The sequence below is a fragment of the Passer domesticus genome, chromosome 1 (genome assembly GCF_036417665.1).
Source record: "Passer domesticus isolate bPasDom1 chromosome 1, bPasDom1.hap1, whole genome shotgun sequence".
NCBI classification, from domain to species: domain Eukaryota; kingdom Metazoa; phylum Chordata; class Aves; order Passeriformes; family Passeridae; genus Passer; species Passer domesticus.
Window position 1 is genome coordinate 160,707,068 of NC_087474.1, and position 25,458 is coordinate 160,732,525.

At 51.0% G+C, this 25,458-nt stretch overlaps 1 protein-coding gene across 11 annotated transcripts in view; it reads left to right on the forward strand.

The window, feature by feature from the left end:
• LOC135286467 (feather beta keratin-like) overlaps positions 1-25,458 on the forward strand; it is a 143,067-nt gene that overhangs the window by 20,832 nt on the left and 96,777 nt on the right. Inside the window, exon 2 of one of the 11 annotated variants that reach the window (XR_010350774.1) lies at positions 16,639-17,012. The exons of 9 other annotated variants lie outside the window; for them this stretch is intronic. The gene's annotated coding sequence lies outside the window, so the exon portion shown is untranslated. Of the gene's footprint in view, positions 1-13,235; positions 13,321-16,638; positions 17,013-25,458 lie in introns of those variants that run through there. One more of the 11 variants, XR_010350776.1, reaches the window with a different exon arrangement.

The following is a 25,458-nucleotide window of genomic DNA, read 5'->3' on the forward strand; positions in this document are numbered from 1 at the left end:
GTGGTGTGGAGGGTCCTGGAAGAGATAAGGGGGTGAGGCAGGGCAGAGGCGTGGGGGTGCAAGGAACGACGTGTCAGCAGGGTGAGGTTGTGTGGAGGCTGTTGTTGGGCTGTGGGGATGTGTGAGAACTGCTGAGGCTGGGGCTCAGCATGCTGGAAGCAGGGCACCTGGAGTGCAGGAAGAGGAGGGCTTGAGACTCACCTGGTTGTGTGCAGGAGCAGGAGGAGGCGGCGTGTGGAGAAGTGTATGAGGGAGAGAGGCTCTGGGTCTCCTTTTATGCTGGTCCTGGAGGGGCGGGACAGCCTTGTGCCATGGCCTTGGGGCATTTTGCAGGCCACAGTTCCTGCTTGACTCAGAATGGTGAGTCCTGAGGTGGGAGTGTTTTTCATCCTGCAATTCTGCAGTGTCATGTTCTACTTTTGACTACGTGTTCATCTGACCTTGGCGACGGCTTATATTTAAATATAAGTGTTCATGACCAAAGGCTGTTGATGATGATGTTTTTTTGTGAAGGGCTGTCGACATGACCAAAGCTTTGGAGAGTGGGATGTCAACAGTGAAGTCACTGCCTGGCCCTGGTGTGCTTTTTGGTTTGTGAGTGTCTTGTGGGAGGGTTCTCATTCCCCCTGAGCCACATCAGGCTCATCTGGGTTTTGTGGCTCTTCTGTGGGTGACCAGTGTCCTCTTTTGTCATGTTTTCTCGCTCCCTGTCTTGTTGCCAACATTCTAAACCTGTTTATATTTCAGGTTCATTTTTATTTCAATATAAAATATATTTTATATTCTTTCCTGCTGGATATGGGAAAACAATCCTTGTTGTCTGGGGACTCTTTTCAGGTCCTGCAATGTCTTGTGTTTTATTTGTCCATAGTGCTCATCTCAGCTGGCCCCAGCTGGGTCATACTGTGGCATCCCCATTGCTGGAGTCTGAGTGACACCCAGAAAGGAAAACTGGTGAAGGAGAAGACAATGATGTCTGTGGAGCACTTGAACAACCTGGATACATTCAATTTTCAGAACAAATGTGTTGGCCTTTTTACTCTGTTAATGTACCTGAATGTAAACTATAACATCAGTTTTACAGAGCCCAGCCTGGCGAGTACTGAGCTGGGGACTGTTTTCCTTCCTGCAACTCTACAATACCATGTCCTGTTCCTGTGTTTGAGTGCATCTGACCTTGGCAGCAGCTTTAAAGTGAGAGTTGGTATTTAGGAGGATTTGCTTGGAAGATGCATGTCAGAGAAAGCAGAATGAGCCACAAATACCTGGGAAAATTGGAATGTCATCAGTGAGGTCAGCCTGTAGGACAGGTGTGCTTTGATTTGTGGCTGCATTTGAGAGAGGGAGCCCATTCCTTTACATCCTAGTCAGGCTGCTCTGGGCTTTGTAGCTGTGCTGGGCATTAGGAGCTGCCCCTTGCAGGGCATTTAGTCCCTCCCACCTTGCCCATGGCTTTCCAGGGACCTTGTTCCTGCACACAACGATGGGACAATTTTTCCCCAGCAAAATATTTCCTAGTGCCGGTCATACAAGGTGATGAGGAGCAGTTAGAGTTGATTTTGGAGGTCACAATCATGTCTTAGTGATCTCTAAGTTTCCAACAGCATGAAAAAGTTGCACTGTGGATAATGAGGCAGCCATGGCTGGTGTTTACCTCCAGCTCTTAGCAATGTCTTTGGCACTGTCTCCTCATGCATCATCACAGACTATGCAAGGATGTAGATGTGGTGTCAAGGGTCAGTGAGGTGCACTGCTCTCTTTATATGGTATTTGAACAAGATGACCTGGAGCCTTGAGATGCAAAGTCAAGCCGGAGTCAAAGCTGAAATTAAGTCAAGAGTCGTATCCATGAGGCCAACCCTGTGCAACATCCTGAAAAATGGCGTGGTCAGTGTGAGTAGTTCTGGGGTCCCCAGGTGGAGAGGCGCACAGAATTGGTGAATCATGGCCAGTTCAGCACCACCAAGATATTTAAATGGCTGGAGGATTTTTCACAGGGGATTGAGAGAGCTGGGACTTGGAGGAGACCAGGCTGGATGGGGGCTTGTTACAAGTCAGTACCGACATAGATGAAAACATGGAATACTATGGGCAGAGTAGACAAGCCTTTTTTATTGTGAGGATTGTCACAGAGTAGAAGAGGTAGAGGAGTCTCTGTGTGCAGGAAGATGAAAACCTGAAGTGTCCATGGTTCTGGAAATCCCTCTGTGGGTAGCCTTCCTTGAGTAGAGGCGATGGAAGTGTTGAAGAACTTGCTGAGATTCTGTGCGAGTGGATGATATTGTGATTGTTTGTGTGGTGTGAGAGTGGTGATGGACGGAGATCTTGTCAAGGCTATGCTGGCATGGAGAGAATTTTCCAGAGCCATGAGCAGGAGAGCATTGATGTGTCAAAGCCTTGGGTATGGCAGGAGATATGTTTGTGTGATATTCTGGAAGGTCACTCTTCAACCCTGCTTCGTATTTCAGTCTTCATTATTTCAGGGAGGGCCTACTTCTTTAGGAAGGTGTTGTGCCTCTTTGCTATCCATCCCATGGGTGAGGGTTTGAGAGCTTTGAAATTCTAAAAGAAAAGGAGACATGTGAGGCTTTGATGCAGGAAAACTTTATTGAGGCAAAAGAATGAAAAGGCAAGGGAGAGTACTTGAAGGGTTCTTGGGTGAGGTAAAAGTAGGGCAGCCAATAGCTGAGGTGCTTTGCTTGCAGGAGGTGTTGCCAGAGGCCAGAGCTGGTGGTGTCAGGAGTGGTGCTGAGGACTCTTAGCAGATGGAGCCATAGCCCCTTGTGCCATAGCAGCCCAGGCCTGCCAGGCCGTAGCCAAATCCACCAGAGATGGGCTGTCCCTGGGCACTGAGCTCAGCGCCCAGAGCGGCGGAGGAGGTGGATCCAACAGCGGTGTTCTGGGGGAAGGAGGTCATGATGGGTCCTGGCAGGGTGACCAGCACAGGGGAAGGGTCGATGATGACGCGGGAATCCTGGCATTGCAGGGCACAGGGCTCGTTGCAGCTGTTGGCCAGTGGGGTGGGTCCGCAGGGTCGGCAGATGTTGTTGCAGGCCATGGGTGGGGTATGGAGGGTTCCTGGAAGAGATAAGGCAGTGAGACAGGGCGGGGGAGTAGGGTTGCAAGGGGTGGTGAGGCAGGATGGCAATGGAATGTGGAGGTTGTTGAAGGGCTATGGCAAGGCATGAAGGCTGCTGAGGCTGGGGCTGAGCATGCTGGAAGAGGGGGTTCCGAGTGTGCAGGAGCAGGAGGGTTTGGGGCTTGAGACTCACCTGGTTGTCCACAGAAGGAGAAGGCGTGAGGAGAAGTGTGTGAGGGAGAGAAGCTCTTGGCCGGCTTTTATGCTGGTCCTGACGGGGCAGGACTGCATTGTGCCATGGCCTTGGGGCATATTGCTGACAGCACCTCTTTGCTGAGCCAGCCTGGTGAGTGATGAGGTGAGGAGCGTTTTCCTTCCCACATTTCTGAAGTGGTATGTCCAGATCTTGAATCTGTGTCAATGTGACATTGGTGGCAGCTTTTAAATTTGCGTAATAAAGCCCAAAGTTTGGTGATGATGTTGTTTTTAATGGAGTGCTGACAACATGACCAAAGCTTTGCATAGTGAGGCCTCATCCGTGAAGTCACTCCACAACACTGGTGTCCTGTGGTTTGTGGCTATCTTGTGAAGATGGGCCTCATTCCTTTCCAGTTCTGTTAGGATGGTCTGGATATTTCTGGACCTTTCATCATGTTCTCTCCCTCCCCACCTTGGCTTCATGTTTGCAGGCCTGTCTCTATGCCTTTCCTTTCTTTTTGGACAAGGGAATGTAATCCCTGTGATTTAGGGAGGCTTCCCAAGCTCCCCCAGATATTGTGTTGATTCCTCCATTGTTCTCTTGTTGCCTGGAACCAGGAAGCTCACACTATAGGGTTATATAGTTGGGCTCTAACACAAGGGAATGGAAAGTGGTGAAGGATAAGAGAACAAGACAAATGAGGAGCCGGTGAAGGAACTGGAGATGTTCAATTTTCAGAGAAAGTTTGTCCTTGTTGCCCTGTGGATTTCCCTGAATGGAAATCCTTTAACCTCAGTCTTGTGCCCCTTTTTCCCAGCCATAGGAGAAGAGGGAATGGAGTCAAATTTCCCCAGGGGAGGTTGAGTTTGGAATTAGGGAAAATTCCTGCAGGACAGTGTTTTCAGTCTCTGGCAATGAGTGCCCAGGACAATGTGCAGTCAGCATGCCAGGACGGATTTCGCTGTCATCGAGCTGTGTCATTTGGGAACTGGCCTAGTGTGGGCCTTGGCAATGCTGTGGGGAAGGGTTGAACTTGATATTTAGCATTCGGGTGTATAACAGATGAAATTTTTTAAGGTTGGTGGCCTTGACATTGCTTGGTTAACATGTGGACTGTATGTCCAAGGTGTTTTGCATCTGAACTGAATCTGGTGACTTCTGTGCAAGGCAGCAGGGGCCAAAGAGGAGTGTCTGCAAGGTAGAAGAGAGCCTGGGCTTTGAGGTGTTTAGTTGTGTCAATTGCCAAGGGTTGAAGCTCCTTCTGGCTGAAGGATTTCCCTTGAGGAGATGGTGTTTGAGCTGTGTGTCTGCTCTGTTGCAGAGACTCAGCCTGGGCATGAGGAGAGAGCTGTGGCTGCTGTTGAACTCCAGCTTTTTGTGAAGCTTCTGAGGCTCCTTCCCATTCCATGCTCCCAGAATGTCTGTTTTTGCTGAGAAAGCATTGAGTGGCCTGAGAGTGGCTGAAGGGCTGGGCTCAGAGGTTGTTAATCAGTGGCCGAAAGTGCAGATGGAGTAAAGTCTCAAGGGAAGTAGCTTAAGAGTTGTATCCATGGGGCCAGCCCTGTCTGGCCTCCTCCAGAAAGTTTTGGCCAGTGGGATTGTTGTCTCCTCAACGAGTTCGCATTTGATGGAGTGGTTGAGGCACCACTTGATTGTGCCAGCAGTGAGAGGGAGCTGGAGAATGAGGGTTAAAGGCATCTCCTGAGGCTCAGGAGGTGAAAATGTGAAGTTCTGCATCTGGGCAGGCATGGCAGTGGGCTCCAGGTCATGCTAGTGTCTAAGAGGCTGGGTAGTAGCTTTTCAGAGCAGGACCCTGTGGTGCTGTTGGAGAGCAAAGGGAGCACAAGGTCTCAATCGAGCCTCACTTCAAAAGGTGTCAGCAGTGTTCAAGAGAGGTTTTGGAAAATTCTTGGAAGAAGTCCATCGAGTCATTGAAACACTTCCCGTTCAGGGCCAGAAAGTTTCTCAAGGGGCTGGAGGATCTTCCATATAGGAGAGGGTGAGAAAGCTGGGAATCTCAGGAGACAAGCATGGATAGGAGTGTTATCAGTGAGTGCAAATTCATGCTGGTAGGGAAAGAAGTGAGGGTGCCTGGCTGTTCTCCACAGTGCCCCAGGACAGTAGCACAAGGGCAATAGGGAAAAGAGAAGGAATTCCTTGGGCAAAGAAGTGAAGAATTATTCAAAGTTCAGGTGGTCACAGAGCGGAAGAGGTGGTGGAGTGTCTGTGCTGGGTGTGATGGAAATCTGCACTGTCCATGATGCTGGAAATCCAGCTCCAGTTGACTCTGCTTGAGCAGGGACGTTGAAGCACTTGGACTCCAGAGTTTGTGCCTAAGTGGGTGCGATATGGTTTCTCCTCTTAGCTGGAAAGGCTTGAGATTCCTGCTGGGAAGAGACTTTATCAAGTGCGTGCTGGCATGAAGAGACTTAACCAGAATCCTTGATGAACTGGAGAGGATTGATGTGTCAAAGCCTTTGGTGTAGAAAGTGATGGCTTTGGCTCCTGTTTTGGAAGGTCCCCCCTCAACCAATTTTCCCGTACCAATCTTGGTTGTTCCTGGTAGGGACATATTTCCTTACAAATGTGTTGTGCCATTTTCCATCTACCCCAATTCCATTTTATTTCTGGCACTGTGTTGGGCGTGCATGTGAGGCAGAATTCAAAAAGGAGAGGAGGCGTGTAATGCTTTAGTGCAGTAGAAGTTTATTGAGGCAAAAGAAGGATGAGGGAAGATGAAGAAATTGAGAAGAGCTGGTCTGATGTGCTGGCTGGTGCCATCAGCCGAGGTGCTTTGTTTGCAGGAGGTGTTGTCAGAGGCCAGAGGTGGTGGTGTCAGGGGTGGTGCTGAGGGCACTTAGCAGATGGAGCCATAGCCCCTTGTGCCATAGCAGCCCAGGCCTGCCAGGCCGTAGCCAAAGCCACCAGAGATGGGCTGTCCCTGGGCACTGAGCTCAGCGCCCAGAGCGGCGGAGGAGGTGGATCCGACGGCGGTGTTCTGGGGGAAGGAGGTCATGATGGGTCCTGGCAGGGTGACCAGCACAGGGGAAGGGTTGATGATGACGCGGGAATCCTGGCATTGCACGGCACAGGGCTCATTGCAGCTGTTGGCCAGCGGGGTGGGTCCGCAGGGTCGGCAGAGGTTGTTGCAGGCCATGGGTGTGGTGTGGAGGGTCCTGGAAGAGAAAAAGAGTGAGACAGGGCGGGGGAGTAGGGTTGCAAGGGGTGGTGAGGCAGGATGGCAATGGAATGTGGAGGTTGTTGAAGAGCTATGGCAAGGCATGAGGGCTGCTGAGGCTGGGGCTGAGCATGCTGGAAGAGGGGGTTCAGGGAGTTCAGGGGGAGCAGTAGGTTTGGGGTTTGAGACTCACCTTGTTGTCCACAGGAGAAGGCGTGAGGAGATGTGTGTGAGGGAGAGAGGCTCTGGGCCGGCTTTTATGCTGGTCCTGATGGGGTGGGACAGCCTCGTCCCATGGCCTTGGGGCATATTGCTGACAGCTCCTCTTTGCTGACCCAGCCTGGTGAGTGATGAGGTGGGAAATGTTTTCTTTTGTACATACCTGCATATCCATGTCCAGTTCCTGAGTCTGTGTCCATCTGACATTGGTGGCAGCTTTTAAATGTGAGTAATAAAGCCCAAAGTTTAGTGCTGATGTTGTTTTTCGGGGAGTGCTGACAACATGACCAAATCTTTGCATAGTGAGGCCTCATCTGTGAAGTCACTCCACAACACTGGTGTTGTGTGGTTTGTGGCTGTCGTGTGACGACGGGCCCCATTCCTTTCCAGCTCTGTTCGGATGGTCAGGGACATTTCTGGACCTTTCATCATGTTCTCTCCATCCCCACACTGATTCCATGTTTTCAGGCCTGTCTCTATGCCTTTGTTTTATTCTTCGACAAGGGAAAGCGATCCCTGTGATTTGGGGAGGCCTCCCAAACTTACAGAAGTGTTGTGTTGATTCATCCATAGTTCTCATCTTGCATGTAATCAGGAAGGTCCCACTGTGGTGTTATAGAGCTGGGCTCTTACACAAGGGAAGGGAAAGTGGTGAAGGATAAGGAGAACAAGACAAATAAGGAGCAGGTGAAGGAACTGGAGATGTTCAGTTTTCATAGAAAGTTTGTCCTTGTTGCCCTGTGGATTTCCCTGAATGGAAATTGTTTGACATCAGTCTTGTATCCTTTTTGCCCAGTCATAGGAGAAGAGGGAATGGAGTCAAATTGCCCCAGGGGAGGCTGGGTTTGGAATTAGGGAAAATTCATGCAGGACAGTGTTTTCAGTCCCTGGCAATGAGTGCTCAGGACAATGTGCAGTCAGCATGCCAGGGTGGATTTACATGTCATACAGCTGTGTCATTTGGGAACTGGTCTAGTGTGGGCCTTGGAAATGCTGTGGGGAGGGGTTGGACTTGATATTTCACATTTGGGTGTATAACAAATGAAATTTTTTAAGGTTGGTGGCCTTGGCATTGCTTGGTTAACATCTGGGCTGTATGTCCAAGGGGTTTGCAGCTGAACTGAATCCGGTGACTTCTGTGCGAGGCAACAGGGCCAAAGTGGCGTGGCCACAGGGTGGAAGAGAGCCTGGGCTTTGAGGTGTTTAGTCGTGTCAATTGCCAAGCGGTGAAGCCCCTTGTGGCTGGAGGATTTCCCTTAAGGAAATGGTGTTTGAGCTGTGTGTCTGCTCTGTTGCAATGACTTAGCCTGGGTGTGAGGCCAGAGCTGTGGCTGCTGTTGAACTCCAGCCTTTTGTGGAGCCTCTGAGGCTCCTTCCCATTCCATGCTCCCAGAATGTCTTGTTTGCTGAGAAAGCAGTGAGTGGCCTGAGAGTGGCTGAGGGGCTGGGGTCAGAGGTTGTTAGTCAGTGGCTGAAATATCCAGATGGAGTAAAGTCTCAAGGGAAGTAGCTTAAGAGTTTTATCCATGAGTCCAATCCTGTCCTACCTCCTCAAGAAAGATGGGGGCAGTGAGACTGTTGTCCCCTCAGCGAGTTAGCATTTGATGGAGTGGCTGAGGCACCACTTGATTGTGCCAGCAGTCAGAGGGAGCTGGAGAATGAGGGTTAAAGGCATGTCCTGAAGTTCAGGAGGGGAAAATGTGAAGTTCTGCATCTGGGCAGGAATGGCAGTGGGCTCCAGGTCATGCTGGTGTCAGAGAGGCTGGGTAAGAGCTTTTCAGAGCAGGACCCTGTGGTGCTGTTGGAGAACAAAGGGATCCCAAGATGTCAGTCAAGCCTCACTTCAGGAGGTGTTACCAGTGTTCAAGAGAGGATTTGGAAAATTCTTGGAGGAAGTCCATAGGCTCAGTGATGCAAATCCCATTGAGGGCCAGAAAGATTCTGAAGGGGCTGGCGGATCTTTTGTAGAAGAGAAGCTGAGAAAGCTGGGAGTCAGGAGATGAGGATGGTCAAGTGTGTTATCAGTGTGTGCAAATTCCTGCTGGCAGGGAAAGCAGTGAGGGAGCCTGGCTGTTCTCCACAGTGCCCCAGGACAGTAGCACAAGGGCAATAGGGAACAGAGATGGAATTCCTTATGTAAAGAACGAAAGAATTTGTCATTGTGAGGGTTGTCACAAAGAGAAGAGGTTCTGGAATGTCTGTGCTCGCTGTGATCAGAATCTACACTGTCCATGGTGCTGGAAATCCAGCTCCTGCTCACTCTGCTTGAGCAGGAGAGTTGAAGCACTTTTACTCCAGAATTTGTGCCTAAGTAAATGTGATATCCTTTCATGTCTTTGCTGGAATAATTTGAGATTCCTGCTGGGAAGAGATTTTATCAAATGTGTGCTAGCATGGAGAGAATTAACCAGAATAATTCATGAGCTGCAGTGCATTGATGTGTCAAAGTCTTTGGTGTAGAAAGTGATGGCTTTGGCTCCTGTTTTGGAAGGCCGCCTCTCAACCAATTTCCCTTTACCAGTCATGGTTTTTATTCGTAGGGACATATTTCCTTACAAATGTGTTGTGCCATTTTCCATCTACCCCAATTCCATTTTATTTCTGGCAATGTGTTGGGCGTGCATGTGAGGCAGAATTCAAAAAGGAGAGGAGGTGTGTAATGCTTTGATGCAGTAGAAGTTTATTGAGGCAAAAGAAGGATGAGGGAAGATGAAGAAATTGAGAAGAGCTGGTCTGATGTGCTGGCTGGTGCCATCAGCCGAGGTGCTTTGTTTGCAGGAGGTGTTGTCAGAGGCCAGAGGTGGTGGTGTCAGGGGTGGTGCTGAGGGCACTTAGCAGATGGAGCCATAGCCCCTTGTGCCATAGCAGCCCAGGCCTGCCAGGCCGTAGCCAAAGCCACCAGAGATGGGCTGTCCCTGGGCACTGAGCTCAGCGCCCAGAGCAGCGGAGGAGGTGGATCCAACGGCGGTGTTCTGGGGGAAGGAGGTCATGATGGGTCCTGGCAGGGTGACCAGCACAGGGGAAGGGTTGATGATGACGCGGGAATCCTGGCATTGCACGGCACAGGGCTCATTGCAGCTGTTGGCCAGCGGGGTGGGTCCGCAGGGTCGGCAGATGTTGTTGCAGGCCATGGGTGTGATGTGACGGGTGCCTGGAAGAGAGGGGGAATGAGACAGGGCAGGGGCGTGGGGCTGTTAGGGATTGTCATGGAGAGTGAGGGAGTGTGGAGGCTGTAGTGGGGCTGTGGGGAGGCGTGAGGGCTGCTGAGGCTGGGGCTGAGCATGCTGTAAGAGAGGGGAGTATGGTGCAGGAATGAGAGGGCGAGGGTCGTGAGGCTCACCTGGTTGTCAGCACAGGAGCAGAAGGGTTCAAGAGAAGGATGTGAGAGTGAGAGGCTCTGGGCCGTCTTTTATGCTGATCTTTGAGGGGCGGGACAGCATTGGCATGAGACCCTGTGACATTTTGTGGGCTGTAGCTCTTGCCTGGCCCAGCATGATGAGTCATGATGTGGTCTGTTGCTTCCCTCCCACGACTCTGCCATGTCATGTCTTGCTCTTGAGACCATGCCCATCTGATCTTGGCGGCAGCTTTCAAGTTAGATTTTTTATTTGAAAGCATTGGCATGGAAGTTGTGTGTCAGAAAAACCAAAATATACAACAAAATCTGAAGGAAAACATGAGTGTCATCTGTGAGGTCATTTTATGGTAGTTGTGTGGTTTAGTTTGTGGGTTTGCTGTGAAGTGGAGCCCCATGCCACCGCAGCCGTGTCAGTCTGGTGTGTCCTTTGCGGCTGTGCTGTGCACGAGGAGCTGTCCCTTCCATTGCGGTCAGTCGTCGTTTAAAGTGTGCGTATTTGAGAGCAAAACCTGGTGTTGATGGTACTTGTCAAAGGGGACTGAAGAGATGATTAATCCATTGGAGAGCTGGGGTGTGATTTGTGAGGACAGCCTGTGGAACTCATGGTTTTGGATTAGTGGGTGTGTTGGGAGGGGTGCCCCAAACTCTCAGAGGTCAGCCAGGCTGGTCTGGGCTTTGTCTGTTTATCTGTAAGCTGCTGGACTCTTCCATTCCATTCCCTTCTTCCTCTCCTTGCCGCCATCTCTCCAAGTCTGTCTGTATGCCTGGCTTCTCATGTGGGTGATCAGGAAGTGAATTCTGTGATTTAGGGAGGCCACCCATGATCCCCAGAATTTGGTGTTGGATCATCCATAGCTCTCACCTTACCTGGGCCTAGGAAGTTCCCACTGCGTGGTGACACAGCTGGGCTGTGACACATGGAAAGAGAATGTGGTAAAACATAGGGAGAGCAAGATACATGAAGGGCTGGTGAAGGAAGTGGGGATGTTCACATTAAGGGGCTGGGCTCAGAGTTTGTTAATCAGTGGCCGAAAGTCCAGATGGAGTAAAGTCTCAGGGGAAGTAGGTCAAGTGTTGTATCCACGAGTCCAACCCTAACCAGCCTCCTCCAGAAAGATCTGGGTATAGGAATGTTGTTCCCTCAGCAAGTTGGCCACGGAATAGAGATGCTGAGGATCACTTGATTGTGTCAGCAGTCAGAGAGAGCTGGTGAATGAGGGTTAAAGGCATCTCCAGAACCTCAGGAAGGGAAATGTGAAGTTCTGCATCTGGGCAGGAATGGCAGTGGGCTCCAGGTCATGATGGAGTCTCAGAGGCTGGCTAGGAGCTTTTCAGAGCAGGACCCTGTGGTGCTGGAGGAGAGCAAAGGGAGCACAAGGTCTCAATCAAGCCTCACTTCAAAAGGTGTCAACAGTGTTCAAGAGAGGATTTGGAAAATTCTTGGAAGAAGTCCATCGAGTCATTGAAACAATTCCCGTTGAGGGCCAGAAAGATTCTCAAGGGGCTGGAGGATCTTCCATATAGGAGAGGGTGAGAAAGCTGGGAATCTCAGGAGACAAGCATGGATAGGAGTGTTATCAGTGAGTGCAAATTCATGCTGGTAGGGTAAGAGGTGAGGGAGCCTGGCTGTTCTCCACAGTGCCCCAGGACAGTAGCACAAGGGCAGTAGGGAAAAGAGAAGGAATTCCTTGGGCAAAGAAGGAAAGAATGATTCAAAGTGTGTGTGGTCACAGAGGGGAAGAGGTGGTGGAGTGTCTGTGCTGGGTGTGATGGAAATCTGCACTGTCCATGGTGCTGGAAAGCCAGCTCCAGTTGACTCTGCTTTGAGCAGGGAAGTTGAAGCACTTGTACTCCAGAGTTTGTGCCTAAGTGGGTGCGATATGGTTTCTCCTCTTAGCTGGAAAGGCTTGAGATTCCTGCTGGGAAGAGACTTTATCAAGTGTGTGCTGCCTTGAACAGACTCAACCAGAATCCTTGATGAACTGGAGAGGATTGATGTGTCAAAGCCTTTGGTGTAGAAAGTGATGTCTTTGGCTCCTGTTTTGGAAGGTCCCCCCTCAACCAATTTTCCCGTACTAATCTTGGTTGTTCGTGGTAGGGAGATATTTCCTTTCAAATGTGTTGTGCCATTTTCCATCTACCCCAATTCCATTTTATTTCTGGCACTGTGTTGGGCATGCATGTGAGGCAGAATTCAAAAAGGAGAGGAGGCATGTATGTAATGCTTTGATGCAGTAGAAGTTTATTGAGGCAAAAGAAGGATGAGGGAAGATGAAGAAATATAGACGAGCTGGTCTGACGTGCTGGCTGGTTCCATCAGCCGAGGTGGTTTGGTTGCAGGAGGTGTTGCCAGGGGCCAGAGCTAGTGGTGTCAGAGGTGGTGCTGCGGGCTCTTAGCAGATGGAGCCATAGCCCCTTGTGCCATAGCAGCCCAGGCCTGCCAGGCCGTAGCCAAAGCCGCCAGAGATGGGCTGTCCCTGGGCACTGAGCTCAGCGCCCAGAGCGGCGGAGGAGGTGGATCCGACGGCGGTGTTCTGGGGGAAGGAGGTCATGATGGGTCCTGGCAGGGTGACCAGCACAGGGGAAGGGTTGATGATGACGCGGGAATCCTGGCATTGCACGGCACAGGGCTCGTTGCAGCTGTTGGCCAGCGGGGTGGGTCCGCAGGGTCGGCAGATGTTGTTGCAGGCCATGGGTGTGGTATGGAGGGTCCTGGAAGAGAAAAAGAATGAGACAGGGTGGGGGAGCAGGGTTGCAAGGGGTGGTGAGGCAGGATGGCAATGGAATGTGGAGGTTGTTGAAGAGCTATGGCAAGGCATGAGGGCTGCTGAGGCTGGGGCTGAGCATGCTGGAAGAGGGGGTTCAGGGGTTGCAGTAGCTGTAGGTTTGGGGTTTGAGACTCACCTGGTTGTCCACAGGAGGAGAAGGCGTGAGGAGATGTGTGTGATGGAGAGAGGCTCTGGGCCAACTTTTATGCTGGTCCTGATGGGGCAGGACTTCCTTGTCCCATTTCCTTGGGCTATTTTGATGACAGCAGCTCTTTGCTGAGCCAGCCTGCTGAGTGATGAGGTGGGGAATGTTTTCCTTCCCACATTTCTGCAGTGCCATGTCCTGCTTTTGAGTCTGTGTCAATGTGACATTTGCGGCAGCTTTTAAATGCGAATAATAAAGCCCAAAGTTTGGTGATGATATTGTTTTTCAGGGTGAGCTGACAACATGACCAAAGCTTTGGACAGTGAGGCGTCATCCGTGAAGTCGCTCCTCAGCAATGGTGTGCTGTGGTTTGTAGCTATCTTGTGAAGATGGGCCTCATTCCTTCCCAGTTCTGTTAGGATGGTCTGGATATTTCTGGACCTTTCATCATGTTGTCTCCCTCCCCATCTTGGCTTAATTTCTTGGCCCTCCCCTTCTTGGCCCCATCTTCCTTGGTTGGCAGGCCTGTCTCTATGCCTTTATTATTGCACAAGGGAATGCGATCCCTGTGATTTAGAGACGCCTGCCAACCTCCCGCAAGTGTTGTTTTGATTCATCCATAGCTCTCATCTTGCCTGGAGCCCGGAAGATCCCACTGTGGGGTTCTAGAGCTGGGCTCTTACACAAGGGAAGGGAAAGTGGTGAAGGAGAAGAGAAGAAGACAAATGAGGAGCAGGTGAAGGAACTGGGCATGTTTGATTTTCAGAAGAAGGTTTGTCCTTGTTGCCATCTGGAGTCACTGAATGGAAATCCTTTAACCTCAGTCTTGTGTCCCTTTTGCCCAGCCATAGGAGAAGAGGGAATGGAGTCATGTTGCCCCAAGGGAAGTTGAGTTTGGAATTAGGGAAAATTCCTGCAGGACAATGTTTTCAATCTCTGGCAATGAGTGCCCAGGACAATGTGCAGTCAGCATGCCAGGATGGGTTGCGATGTCATCGAGCTGTGTTATTTGGGAACTGGCCTAGTGGGGGCCTTGGCCATGCTGTGGGGAAGGGTTGGACTTGATATTTTGCATTTGGGTGTATAACAGATGAAATGTTTTAAGGTTGGTGGCCTTGACATTGCTTGGTTAACATCTGGGCTATTTGTCCAAGGTGTTTTGCATCTGAACTGAATCCGGTGACTTCTGTGCAAGGCAGCAGGGGCCAAAGTGGAGTGGCAGCAGGGTAGAAGAGAGCCTGGGCTTTGGGGTGTTGAGTTGTGTCAATTGCCAAGGGGAGAAGCCCCTTGTGGGTGGCGGATTTCCCATGAGGAGATGGTGTTTGAGCTGTGTGTCTGCTCTGTTGCAGAGACTCAGCCTGGGCATGAGTAGAGAGCTGTGGCTGCTATTGAACTCCAGCCTTTTGTGAAGCCTCTGAGGCTCCTTCCCATTCCATGCTCCCAGAATGTCTGAGTTTGCTGAGAAAGCAGTGAGTGGCCTGAGAGTGGCTGAGGGGCTGGGCTCAGAGGTTGTTAATCAGTGGCCGAAAGTGCAGATGGAGTCAAGTCTCAAGGGGAGTAGGTCAAGAGTTGTATCCACGAGTCCAACCCTGTCCAACCTCTTCAAGAATGATCTGCGTATAGGAAGGTTGTTCCCTCAGCAAGTTGGCATTTGATGGAGCGTCTGAGGCACCGCTTGGTTGTGCCATCAGTGAGAGGGAGCTGTTGAATGAGAGTTAAAGGCATCTCCTGAAGTTCAGGAGGGGAAAATGTGAAGTTCTGCATTTGGGCAGGAATGGCAGTGGGCTCCTGGTCATGCTAGTGTCTGAGAGGCTGGGTAGTAGCTTTTCAGAGCAGGACCCTGTGGTGCTGTTGGAGAGCAAAGGGAGCACGAGGTCTCAATCAAGCCTCACTTCAAAAGGTGTCAGCAGTGTTCAAGAGAGGATTTGGAAAATTCTTGGAAGAAGTCCATCGAGTCATTGAAACACTTCCCGTTCAGGGCCAGAAAGTTTCTGAAGGGGCTGGAGGATCTTCCATATAGGAGAGGGTGAGAATGCCGGGAATCTCAGGAGACAAGCATGGATAGGAGTGTTATCAGTGAGTGCAAATTCATGCTGGTAGGGTAAGAGGTGAGGGAGCCTGGCTGTTCTCCACAGTGCCCCAGGACAGTAGCACAAGGGCAATAGGGAAAAGAGAAGGAATTCCTTGGGCAAAGAAGGAAAGAATGATTCAAAGTGTGTGTGGTCACAGAGGGGAAGAGGTGGTGGAGTGTCTGTGCTGGGTGTGATGGAAATCTGCACTGTCCATGGTGCTGGAAAGCCAGCTCGTACTGCCTCTGCTTTGAGCAGGGAAGTTGAAGCACTTGTACTCCAGAGTTTGTGCCTAAGTGGATGCGATATGGTTTCTCCTCTTAGCTGGAAAGGCTTGAGATTCCTGCTGGGAAGAGACTTTATCAAGCGTGCGCTGGCATGAAGAGATTTAACCAGAATCCTTGATGAACTGGAGAGGATTGATGTGTCAAAGCCTTTGGTGTAGAAAGTGACGGCTTTGGCTCCTGTTTTGGAAGGTCCCCCCTCAACCAATTTTCCCGTACCAATCTTGGTTGTTCCTGGTAGGGATATATTTCCTTACAAATGTGTTGTGCCATTTTCCATCTACCCCAGTTCCATTTTATTTCTGGCACTGTGCTGGGCATGCATGTGAGGCAGAATTCAAAAAGGAGAGGAGGCGTGTAATGCTTTAGTGCAGTAGAAGTTTATTGAGGCAAAAGAAGGATGAGGGAAGATGAAGAAATTGAGAAGAGCTGGTCTGATGTGCTGGCTGTTGCCACCAGCCGAGGTGCTTTGTTTGCAGGAGGTGTTGTCAGAGGCCAAAGCTGGTGGTTTCAGGGGTGGTGCTGCGGGCCCTTAGCAGATGGAGCCATAGCCCCTTGTGCCATAGCAGCCCAGGCCTGCCAGGCCGTAGCCAAAGCCGCCAGAGATGGGCTGTCCCTGGGCACTGAGCTCAGCGCCCAAAGCGGCGGAGGAGGTGGATCCGACGGCGGTGCTCTGGGGGAAGGAGGTCATGATGGGTCCTGGCAGGGTGACCAGCACAGGGGAAGGGTTGATGATGACGCGGGAATCCTGGCATTGCACGGCACAGGGCTGGTTGCAGCTGTTGGCCAGCGGGGTGGGTCCGCAGGGTCGGCAGAGGTTGTTGCAGGCCATGGGTGTGGTGTGGAGGGTCCTGGAAGAGAAAAAGAGTGAGACAGGGCAGGGGAGCAGGGTTGCCAGGGGATGGTGAGGCAGGATGGCAATGGAATGTGGAGGTTGTTGAAGGGCTATGTCAAGGCATGAGGGCTGCTGAGGCTGGGGCTGAGCATGCTGAAAGAGGAGGTCCAGGGGGTGCAGTAGCAGTAGGTTTGGGGCTTGAGACTCACCTTGTTGTCCACAGGAGAAGGCGTGAGGAGATGTGTGTGAGGGAGAGAGGCTCTGGGCCGGCTTTTATGCTGGTCCTGATGGGGTGGGACAGCCTTGTCCCATGGCCTTGGGGCACTTTGCTGACAGCTCCTCTTTGCTGAGCCAGCCTGGTGAGTGATGAGGTGGGGAATGTTTTCCTTCCCACATTTCTGCAGCGCCATGTCCTGGTTTTGAGTCTGTGTCAATGTGACATTGGCGGCAGCTTTTAAATGTGAGTAATAAAGCCCAAAGTTTGGTGATGATATTGTTTTTCAGGGTGAGCTGACAACATGACCAAAGCTTTGCATAGTGAGGCCTCATCCGTGAAGTCACTCCACAACACTGGTGTCCTGTGGTTTGTGGCTATCTTGTGAAGATGGGCCTCATTCCTTCCCAGTTCTGTTAGGGTGGTCTGGATATTTCTGGACCTTTCATCATGTTGTCTCCCTCCCCATCTTGGCTTCATTTCTTGGCCCTCCCCTTCTTGGCCCCATCTTCCTTGGTTGGCAGGCCTGTCTCTATGCCTTTCTTTAATTATTGCACAAGGGAATGCGATCCCTGTGATTTAGAGAGGCCTGCCAAACTCCCGCAAGTGTTGTTTTGATTCATCCATAGCTCTCATCTTGCCTGGCCCCCAGAAGCTCCCACTGTGGGGTTCTAGAGCTGGGCTCTTACACAAGGGAAGGGAAAGTGGTGAAGGAGAAGAGAAGAAGACAAATGAGGAGCAGGTGAAGGAACTGGGCATGTTTGATTTTCAGAAGAAGGTTTGTCCTTGTTGCCATCTGGAGTCACTGAATGGAAATCCTTTAACCTCAGTCTTGTGTCCCTTTTGCCCAGCCATAGGAGAAGAGGGAATGGAGTCATGTTGCCCCAGGGGAAGTTGAGTTTGGAATTAGGGAAAATTCCTGCAGGACAATGTTTTCAATCTCTGGCAATGAGTGCCCAGGACAATGTGCAGTCAGCATGCCAGGACGGATTTCGCTGTCATTGAGCTGTGTCATTTGGAAACTGGACAAGTGGGGGCCTTGGCCATGCTGTGGGGAAGGGTTGGACTTGATATTTCGCATTTGGGTGTGTAACAGATGAAATGTTTTAAGGTTGGTGGCCTTGACATTGCTTGGTTAACATCTGGGCTATTTGTCCAAGGTGTTTTGCATCTGAACTGAATCCGGTGACTTCTGTGCAAGGCAGCAGGGGCCAAAGTGGAGTTTCAGCAGGGTAGAAGAGAGCCTGGGCTTTGGGGTGTTGAGTTGTGTCAATTGCCAAGGGGTGAAGCCCCTTGTAGCTGGCGGATTTCCCATGAGGAAATGGTGTTTGAGCTGTGTGTCTGCTCTGTTGCAGAGACTCAGCATGGGCATGAGGAGAGAGCTGTGGCTGCTATTGAACTCCAGCCTTTTGTGAAGCCTCTGAGGCTCCTTCCCATTCCATGCTCCCAGAATGTCTGAGTTTGCTGAGAAAGCAGTGAGTGGCCTGAGAGTGGCTGAAGGGCTGGGCTCAGAGGTTGTTAATCAGTGGCTGAAAGTGCAGATGGAGTCAAGTCTCAAGGGAAGTAGGTCAAGAGTTTTATCCACGAGTCCAACCCTGTCCAACCTCTTCAAGAATGATCTGGGTATAGGAATGTTGTTCCCTCAGCAAGTTGGCATTTGATGGAGTGTCTGAGGCACCACTTGGTTGTGCCATCAGTGAGAGGGAGCTGTTGAATGAGGGTTAAAGGCATCTCCTGAAGTTCAGGAGGGGAAAATGTGAAGTTCTGCATTTGGGCAGGAATGGCAGTGGGCTCCTGGTCATGCTAGTGTCTGAGAGGCTGGGTAGGAGCTTTTCAGAGCAGGACCCTGTGGTGCTGTTGGAGAGCAAAGGGAGCACGAGGTCTCAATCAAGCCTCACTTCAAAAGGTGTCAGCAGTGTTCAAGAGAGGATTTGGAAAATTCTTGGAAGAAGTCCATCGAGTCATTGAAACACTTCCCATTCAGGGCCAGAAAGTTTCTCAAGGGGCTGGAGGATCTTCCATATAGGAGAGGGTGAGAATGCCGGGAATCTCAGGAGACAAGCATGGATAGGAGTGTTATCAGTGAGTGCAAATTCATGCTGGTAGGGTAAGAAGTGAGGGAACCTGGCTGTTCTCCACAGTGCCCCAGGACAGTAGCACAAGGGCAATAGGGAAAAGAGAAGGAATTCCTTGGGCAAAGAAGGAAAGAATGATTCAAAGTGTGTGTGGTCACAGAGGGGAAGAGGTGGTGGAGTGTCTGTGCTGGGTGTGATCAAAATCTGCACTGTCCATGGTGCTGGAAAGCCAGCTCGTACTGCCTCTGCTTTGAGCAGGGAAGTTGAAGCACTTGTACTCCAGAGTTTGTGCCTAAGTGGATGCGATATGGTTTCTCCTCTTAGCTGGAAAGGCTTGCGATTCCTGCTGGGAAGAGACTTTATCAAGCGTGCGCTGGCATGAAGAGATTTAACCAGAATCCTTGATGAACTGGAGAGGATTGATGTGTCAAAGCCTTTGGTGTAGAAAGTGATGGTTTGGCTCCTGTTTTGGAAGGTACCCCCTCAACCAATTTTCCCATACCAATCTTGGTTGTTCCTGGTAGGGATATATTTCCTTACAAATGTGTTGTGCCATTTTCCATCTACCCCAATTCCATTTTATTTCTGGCACTGTGTTGGGCATGCATGTGAGGCAGAATTCAAAAAGGAGGGGAGGCGTGTAATGCTTTGATGCAGTAGAAGTTTATTGAGGCAAAAGAAGGATGAGGGAAGATGAAGAAATTGAGAAGAGCTGGTCTGATGTGCTGGCTGGTGCCACCAGCCGAGGTGCTTTGTTTGCAGGAGGTGTTGTCAGAGGCCAGAGCTGGTGGTGTCAGAGGTGGTGCTGCGGGCCCTTAGCAGATGGAGCCATAGCCCCTTGTGCCATAGCAGCCCAGGCCTGCCAGGCCGTAGCCAAAGCCGCCAGAGATGGGCTGTCCCTGGGCACTGAGCTCAGCGCCCAGAGCGGCGGAGGAGGTGGATCCGACGGCGGTGCTCTGGGGGAAGGAGGTCATGATGGGTCCTGGCAGGGTGACCAGCACAGGGGAAGGGTTGATGATGACGCGGGAATCCTGGCATTGCACGGCACAGGGCTCGTTGCAGCTGTTGGCCAGCGGGGTGGGTCCGCAGGGTCGGCAGAGGTTGTTGCAGGCCATGGGTGTGATGTGAAGAGTGCCTGGAAGAGAGTGGGAATGAGACAGGGCATGGGCATGGGGCTGTGAGGGGTTGTCATGGAGAGTGAGGGAGTGTGGAGGCTGTAGTGGGGCTGTGGGGAGGCGTGAGGGCTGCTGAGGCCGGGGCTGAGCATGCTGGAAGAGAGGGGCCAAGGGTGTAGGGGCAGGAGGGTCAGGGTCTTGAGGCTCACCTGGTTGTCGGTAGAGGAGCAGAAGGCTTCAAGAGAAGGATGTGAGTGTGAGAGGCTCTGGGCTTTCTTTTATGCTGATCCTTCAGGGGCGGGACAGCATTGGCCCGAGACCCTGTGACATTTTGTGGGCTGTCGCTCTTGCCTGGCCCAGCATGATGAGTCATGATGTGGTCTGTTGCTTCCCTCCCACGACTCTGCCATGTCATGTCTTGCTCTTGAGACCATGCCCATCTGATCTTGGCGGCAGCTTTAATGTTAGATTTTTTATTTGAAAGCATTGGCATGGAAGTTGTGTGTCAGAGAAACCAAAATATGGAACAAAATCCAAAGAAAAATATGAGTGTCATCTGTGAGGTCATTATATGGCAGTTGTGTGGTTTAGTTTGTGGGTTTGCTGTGAAGTGGAGCCCCATGCCACCGCAGCCGTGTCAGTCTGGTGTGTCCTTTGCGGCTGTGCTGTGCATGAGGAGCTGCCCATTCCATTGTGGTCATTCCTCCTTTATAGTGTGAGTATTTGAAAGCAAAACCTGGTGTTGATGGTACTTGTCAAAGGGGACTGAAGAGATGACTAATCCTTTGGAGAGCTGGGGTGTCATTTGTGAGGTCAGCCTGTGGAACTCATGGTTTTGGGTTAGTGGGTGTGTTGGGAAGTGGTGCCCCAAACTCTCAGAGGTCAGACAGGTTGGTCTGGGCTTTGTCTGATTATCTGTAAGCTGCTGGACTCTTTCATTCACTTCTTTGTCTCCTTGCCTCCATCTCTCCAAGCCTGTCCGTACGCCTGGCTTCTCATGTGGGTGACCAGAAAGTGATTTCTGAGATTTTGGGAGGCTGTTGGATTATCCATAACACTCATCTTACCTGGGCCTAGGAAGTTCCCACTGAGGGTTCAGAGAGCTGGGCTGTGACACATGGAAAGAGAATGTGGTAAAACATAAGGAGAGCAAGATACAGGAAGGGCAGGCGAAGGAAATGGGGAGGTTCAGTTTGAGGGGCCGGGCTCAAAGATTGTTAACCAATGTCCCAAGGTCCAGATGGAGTAAAGTCTCAAGGGGAGTAGGTCAAGAGTTGTATCCACGAGTCCAACCCTGTCCAACCTCCTCAAGAAAGATCTGGGTATAGGAATGTTGTTCCCTCAGCAAGTTGGCATTTGATGGAGAAACTGAGGCACCACTTGGTTGTGCCAGCAGTGAGAGGGAGCTGTTGAATGAGGGTTAAAGGCATCTCCTGAAGTTCAGGAGGGGAAAATGTGAAGTTCTGCATCTGGGCAGGCATGGCAGTGGGGTCCAGGTCATGCTGGGGTCTGAGAGGCTGGGTAGGAGCTTTTCAGAGCAGGACCCTGTGGTGCTGGAGGAGAGCAAAGGGAGCACGAGGTCTCAATCAAGCCTCACTTCAAAAGGTGTCAGCAGTGTTCAAGAGAGGATTTGGAAAATTCTTGGAAGAAGTCCATCGAGTCATTGAAACAATTCCCATTCAGGGCCAGAAAGTTTCTCAAGGGGCTGGAGGATCTTCCATATAGGAGAGGGTGAGAAAGCCGGGAATCTCAGGAGACAAGCATGGATAGGAGTGTTATCAGTGAGTGCAAGTTCATGCTGGTAGGGAAAGAAGTGAGGGAGCCTGGCTGTTCTCCGCAGTGCCTCAGGACAGTAGCACAAGGGCAATAGCGAAAAGAGAAGGAATTCCTTGGGCAAAGAAGGAAAGAATGATTCAAAGTGTGTGTGGTCACAGAGGGGAAGAGGTGGTGGAGTGTCTGTGCTGGGTGTGATCAAAATCTGCACTGTCCATGGTGCTGGAAATCCAGCTCCAGTTGACTCTGCTTGAGCAGGGAAGTTGAAGCACTTGGACTCCAGAGTTTGTGCCTAAGTGGATGCGATATGGTTTCTCCCCTTAGCTGGAAAGGCTTGAGATTCCTGCTGGGAAGAGACTTTATCAAGTGTGTGCTGGCATGAAGAGAGTCAACCAGAATCCTTGATGAACTGGAGAGGATTGATGTATCAAAGCCTTTGGTGTAGAAAGTGATGGCTTTGGCTCCTGTTTTGGAAGGTCCCCCCTCAACCAATTTTCCCGTACCAATCTTGGTTGTTCCTGGTAGGGATATATTTCCTTACAAATGTGTTGTGCCATTTTCCATCTACCCGAGTTCCATTTTATTTCTGGCACTGTGCTGGGCGTGCATGTGAGGCAGAATTCAAAAAGGAGAGGAGGCGTGTAATGCTTTGATGCAGTAGAAGTTTATTGAGGCAAAAGAAGGATGAGGGAAGATGAAGAAATTGAGAAGAGCTGGTCTGATGTGCAGGCTGGTGCCATCAGCCGAGGTGCTTTGTTTGCAGGAGGTGTTGCCAGGGGCCAGAGCTGGTGGTGTCAGAGGTGGTGCTGAGGGCACTTAGCAGATGGAGCCATAGCCCCTTGTGCCATAGCAGCCCAGGCCTGCCAGGCCATAGCCAAAGCCACCAGAGATGGGCTGTCCCTGGGCACTGAGCTCAGCGCCCAGAGCAGCGGAGGAGGTGGATCCAACAGCGGTGCTCTGGGGGTAGGAGGTCATGATGGGTCCTGGCAGGGTGACCAGCACAGGGGAAGGGTTGATGATGACGCGGGAATCCTGGCATTGCACGGCACAGGGCTCGTTGCAGCTGTTGGCCAGCGGGGTGGGTCCGCAGGGTCGACAGATGTTGTTGCAGGCCATGGGTGTGGTGTGGAGGGTCCTGGAAGAGAAAAAGAGTGAGACAGGGCAGGGGAGTAGGGTTGCAAGGGGTGGTGAGGCAGGATGGCAATGGAATGTGGAGGTTGTTGAAGAGCTATGGCAAGGCATGAGGGCTGCTGAGGCTGGGGCTGAGCATGCTGGAAGAGGGGGTTCAGGGGGTTCAGGGGGAGCAGTAGGTTTGGGGCTTGAGACTCACCTGGTTGTGCACAGGAGAAGGCGTGAGGAGATGTGTGTGAGGGAGAGAGGCTCTGGGCCGGCTTTTATGCTGGTCCTGATGGGGTGGGACAGCCTTGTCCCATGGTCTTGGGGCACTTTGCTGACAGCTCCTCTTTGCTGAGCCAGCCTGGTGAGTGATGAGGTGGGGAATGTTTTCCTTCCCACATTTCTGCAGCGCCATGTCCTGTTTTTGAGTCTGTGTCAATGTAACATTGGGGCAGCTTTTAAATGTGAGTAATAAAGCCCAAAGTTTGGTGATGATGTTGTTTTTCAGAGAGGGCTGACAACATGACCAAAGCTTTGCATAGTGAGGCCTCATCCGTGAAGTCGCTCCACAACACTGGTGTCCTGTGGTTTGTGGCTATCTTGTGGAGATGGGCCTCATTCCTTCCCAGTTCTGTTAGGATGGTCTGGATATTTCTGGACCTTTCATCATGTTGTCTCCCTCCCCATCTTGGCTTCATTTCTTGGCCCTCCCCTTCTTGGCCCCATCTTCCTTGGTTGGCAGGCCTGTCTCTATGCCTTTCTTTTATTATTGCACAAGGGAATGCGACCCCTGTGATTTAGGGAGGCCTGGCAAACTCCCGCAAGTGTTGTTTTGATTCATCCATAGCTGTCATCTTGCCAGGACCCCGGAAGCTCCCACTGTGGGGTTCTAGAGCTGGGCTCTTACACAAGGGAAGGGAAAGTGGTGAAGGATAAGAGAAGAAGACAAATGAGGAGCAGGTGAAGGAACTGGGCATGTTTGATTTTCAGAAGAAGGTTTGTCCTTGTTGCCATCTGGAGTCACAGAATGGAAATCCTTTAACCTCAGTCTTGTGTCCCTTTTGCCCAGCCATAGGAGAAGAGGGAATGGAGTCATGTTGCCCCAGGGGAAGTTGAGTTTGGAATTAGGGAAAATTCCTGCAGGACAATGTTTTCAATCTCGGGCAATGAGTGCCCAGGACAATGTGCAGTCAGCATGCCAGGACGGATTTACATGTCATACAGCTGTGTCATTTGGGAACTGCCCAGGTGGGGGCCTTGGAAATGCTGTGGGGAAGGGTTGGACTTGATATTTCACATTTGGGTGTATAACAAATGAAATTTTTTAAGGTGGGTGGCCTTGGCATTGCTTGGTTAACACGTGGTCTGTATGTCCACGGTGTTTTGCATGTGAACTGAATCCGGTGACTTCTGTGCAAGGCAGCAGGTGCCAAAGTGGAGTGACAGCAGGGTAGAAGAGAGCCTGGGCTTTGGGGTGTTGAATTGAGTGTCAATTGCTAAGGGGTGAAGCCCCTTGTAGCTGGCGGATTTCTCTTGAGGAAATGGTGTTTGAGCTTTGTGTCTGCTCTGTTGCAGAGACTCAGCATGGGCATGAGGAGAGAGCTGTGGCTGCTGTTGAACTCCAGTCTTTTGTGAAGCCTCTGAGGCTCCTTCCCATTCCATGCTCCCAGAATGTCTGTGTTTGCTGAGAAAGCAGCGAGTGGCCTGAGAGTGGCTGAGGGGCTGGGCTCAGAGGTTGTTAGTCAGTGGCCGAAAGTCCAGATGGAGTAAAGTCTCAAGGGAAGTAGGTCAAGAGTTGTATCCACGAGACCAACCCTGTCCAACCTCCTCCAGAAAGATCTGGGTATAGGAATGTTGTCCCCTCAGCAAGTTGACTATGTAATGGACAGTCTGAGGATCACTTGATTGTTCCAGGAGTGAGAGGGAGCTGGAGAATGAGAGTTAAAGGCATGTCCTGAATCTCAGGACGGGAAAATGTGAAGTTCTGCATTTGGGCAGGCATGGCAGTGGGCTCCAGGTCATGCTGGGGTCTGAGAGGCTGGGTAGGAGCTTTTCAGAGCAGACCCTTGTGGTGCTGTTGGAGAGCAAAGGGAGCACGAGGTCTCAATCAAGCCTCACTTCAAAAGGTGTCAGCAGTGTTCAAGAGAGGATTTGGAAAATTCTTGGAAGAAGTCCATCGAGTCATTGAAACACTTCCCGTTCAGGGCCAGAAAGTTTCTCAAGGGACAGGAGGATCTTCCATATAGGAGAGGGTGAGAAAGCCGGGAATCTCAGGAGACAAGCATGGACAGGAGTGTTATCAGTGAGTGCAAATTCATGCTGGTAGGGAAAGAAGTGAGGGAGCCTGGCTGTTCTCCGCAGTGCCCCAGGACAGTAGCACAAGGGCAATAGGGAAAGGAGATGGAATTCCTTGGGCAAAGAAGGAAAGAATGATTCAAAGTGTGTGTGGTCACAGAGGGGAAGAGGTGGTGGAGTGTCTGTGCTGGGTGTGATCGAAATCTGCACTGTCCATGGTGCTGGAAATCCAGCTCCAGTTGACTCTGCTTGAGCAGGGAAGTTGAAGCACTTGGACTCCAGAGTTTGTGCCTAAGTGGGTGCGATATGGTTTCTCCTCTTAGCTGGAAAGTCTTGAGATTCCTGCTGGGAAGAGACTTTATCAAGTGTGTGCTGGCATGAAGAGACTTAACCAGAATCCTTGATGAACTGGAGAGGATTGATGTGTCAAAGCCTTTGGTGTAGAAAGTGATGGCTTTGGCTCCTGTTTTGGAAGGTCCCCCCTCAACCAATTTTCCCGTACTAATCTTGGTTGTTCCTGGTAGGGATATATTTCTTTACAAATGTGTTGTGCCACTTTCCATGTACCCCAATTCCATTTTATTTCTGGCACTGTGCTGGGCATGCATGTGAGGCAGAATTCAAAAAGGAGAGGAGGCGTGTATGTAATGCTTTGATGCAGTAGAAGTTTATTGAGGCAAAAGAAGGATGAGGGAAGATGAAGAAATTGAGACGAGCTGGCCTGATGTGCAGGCTG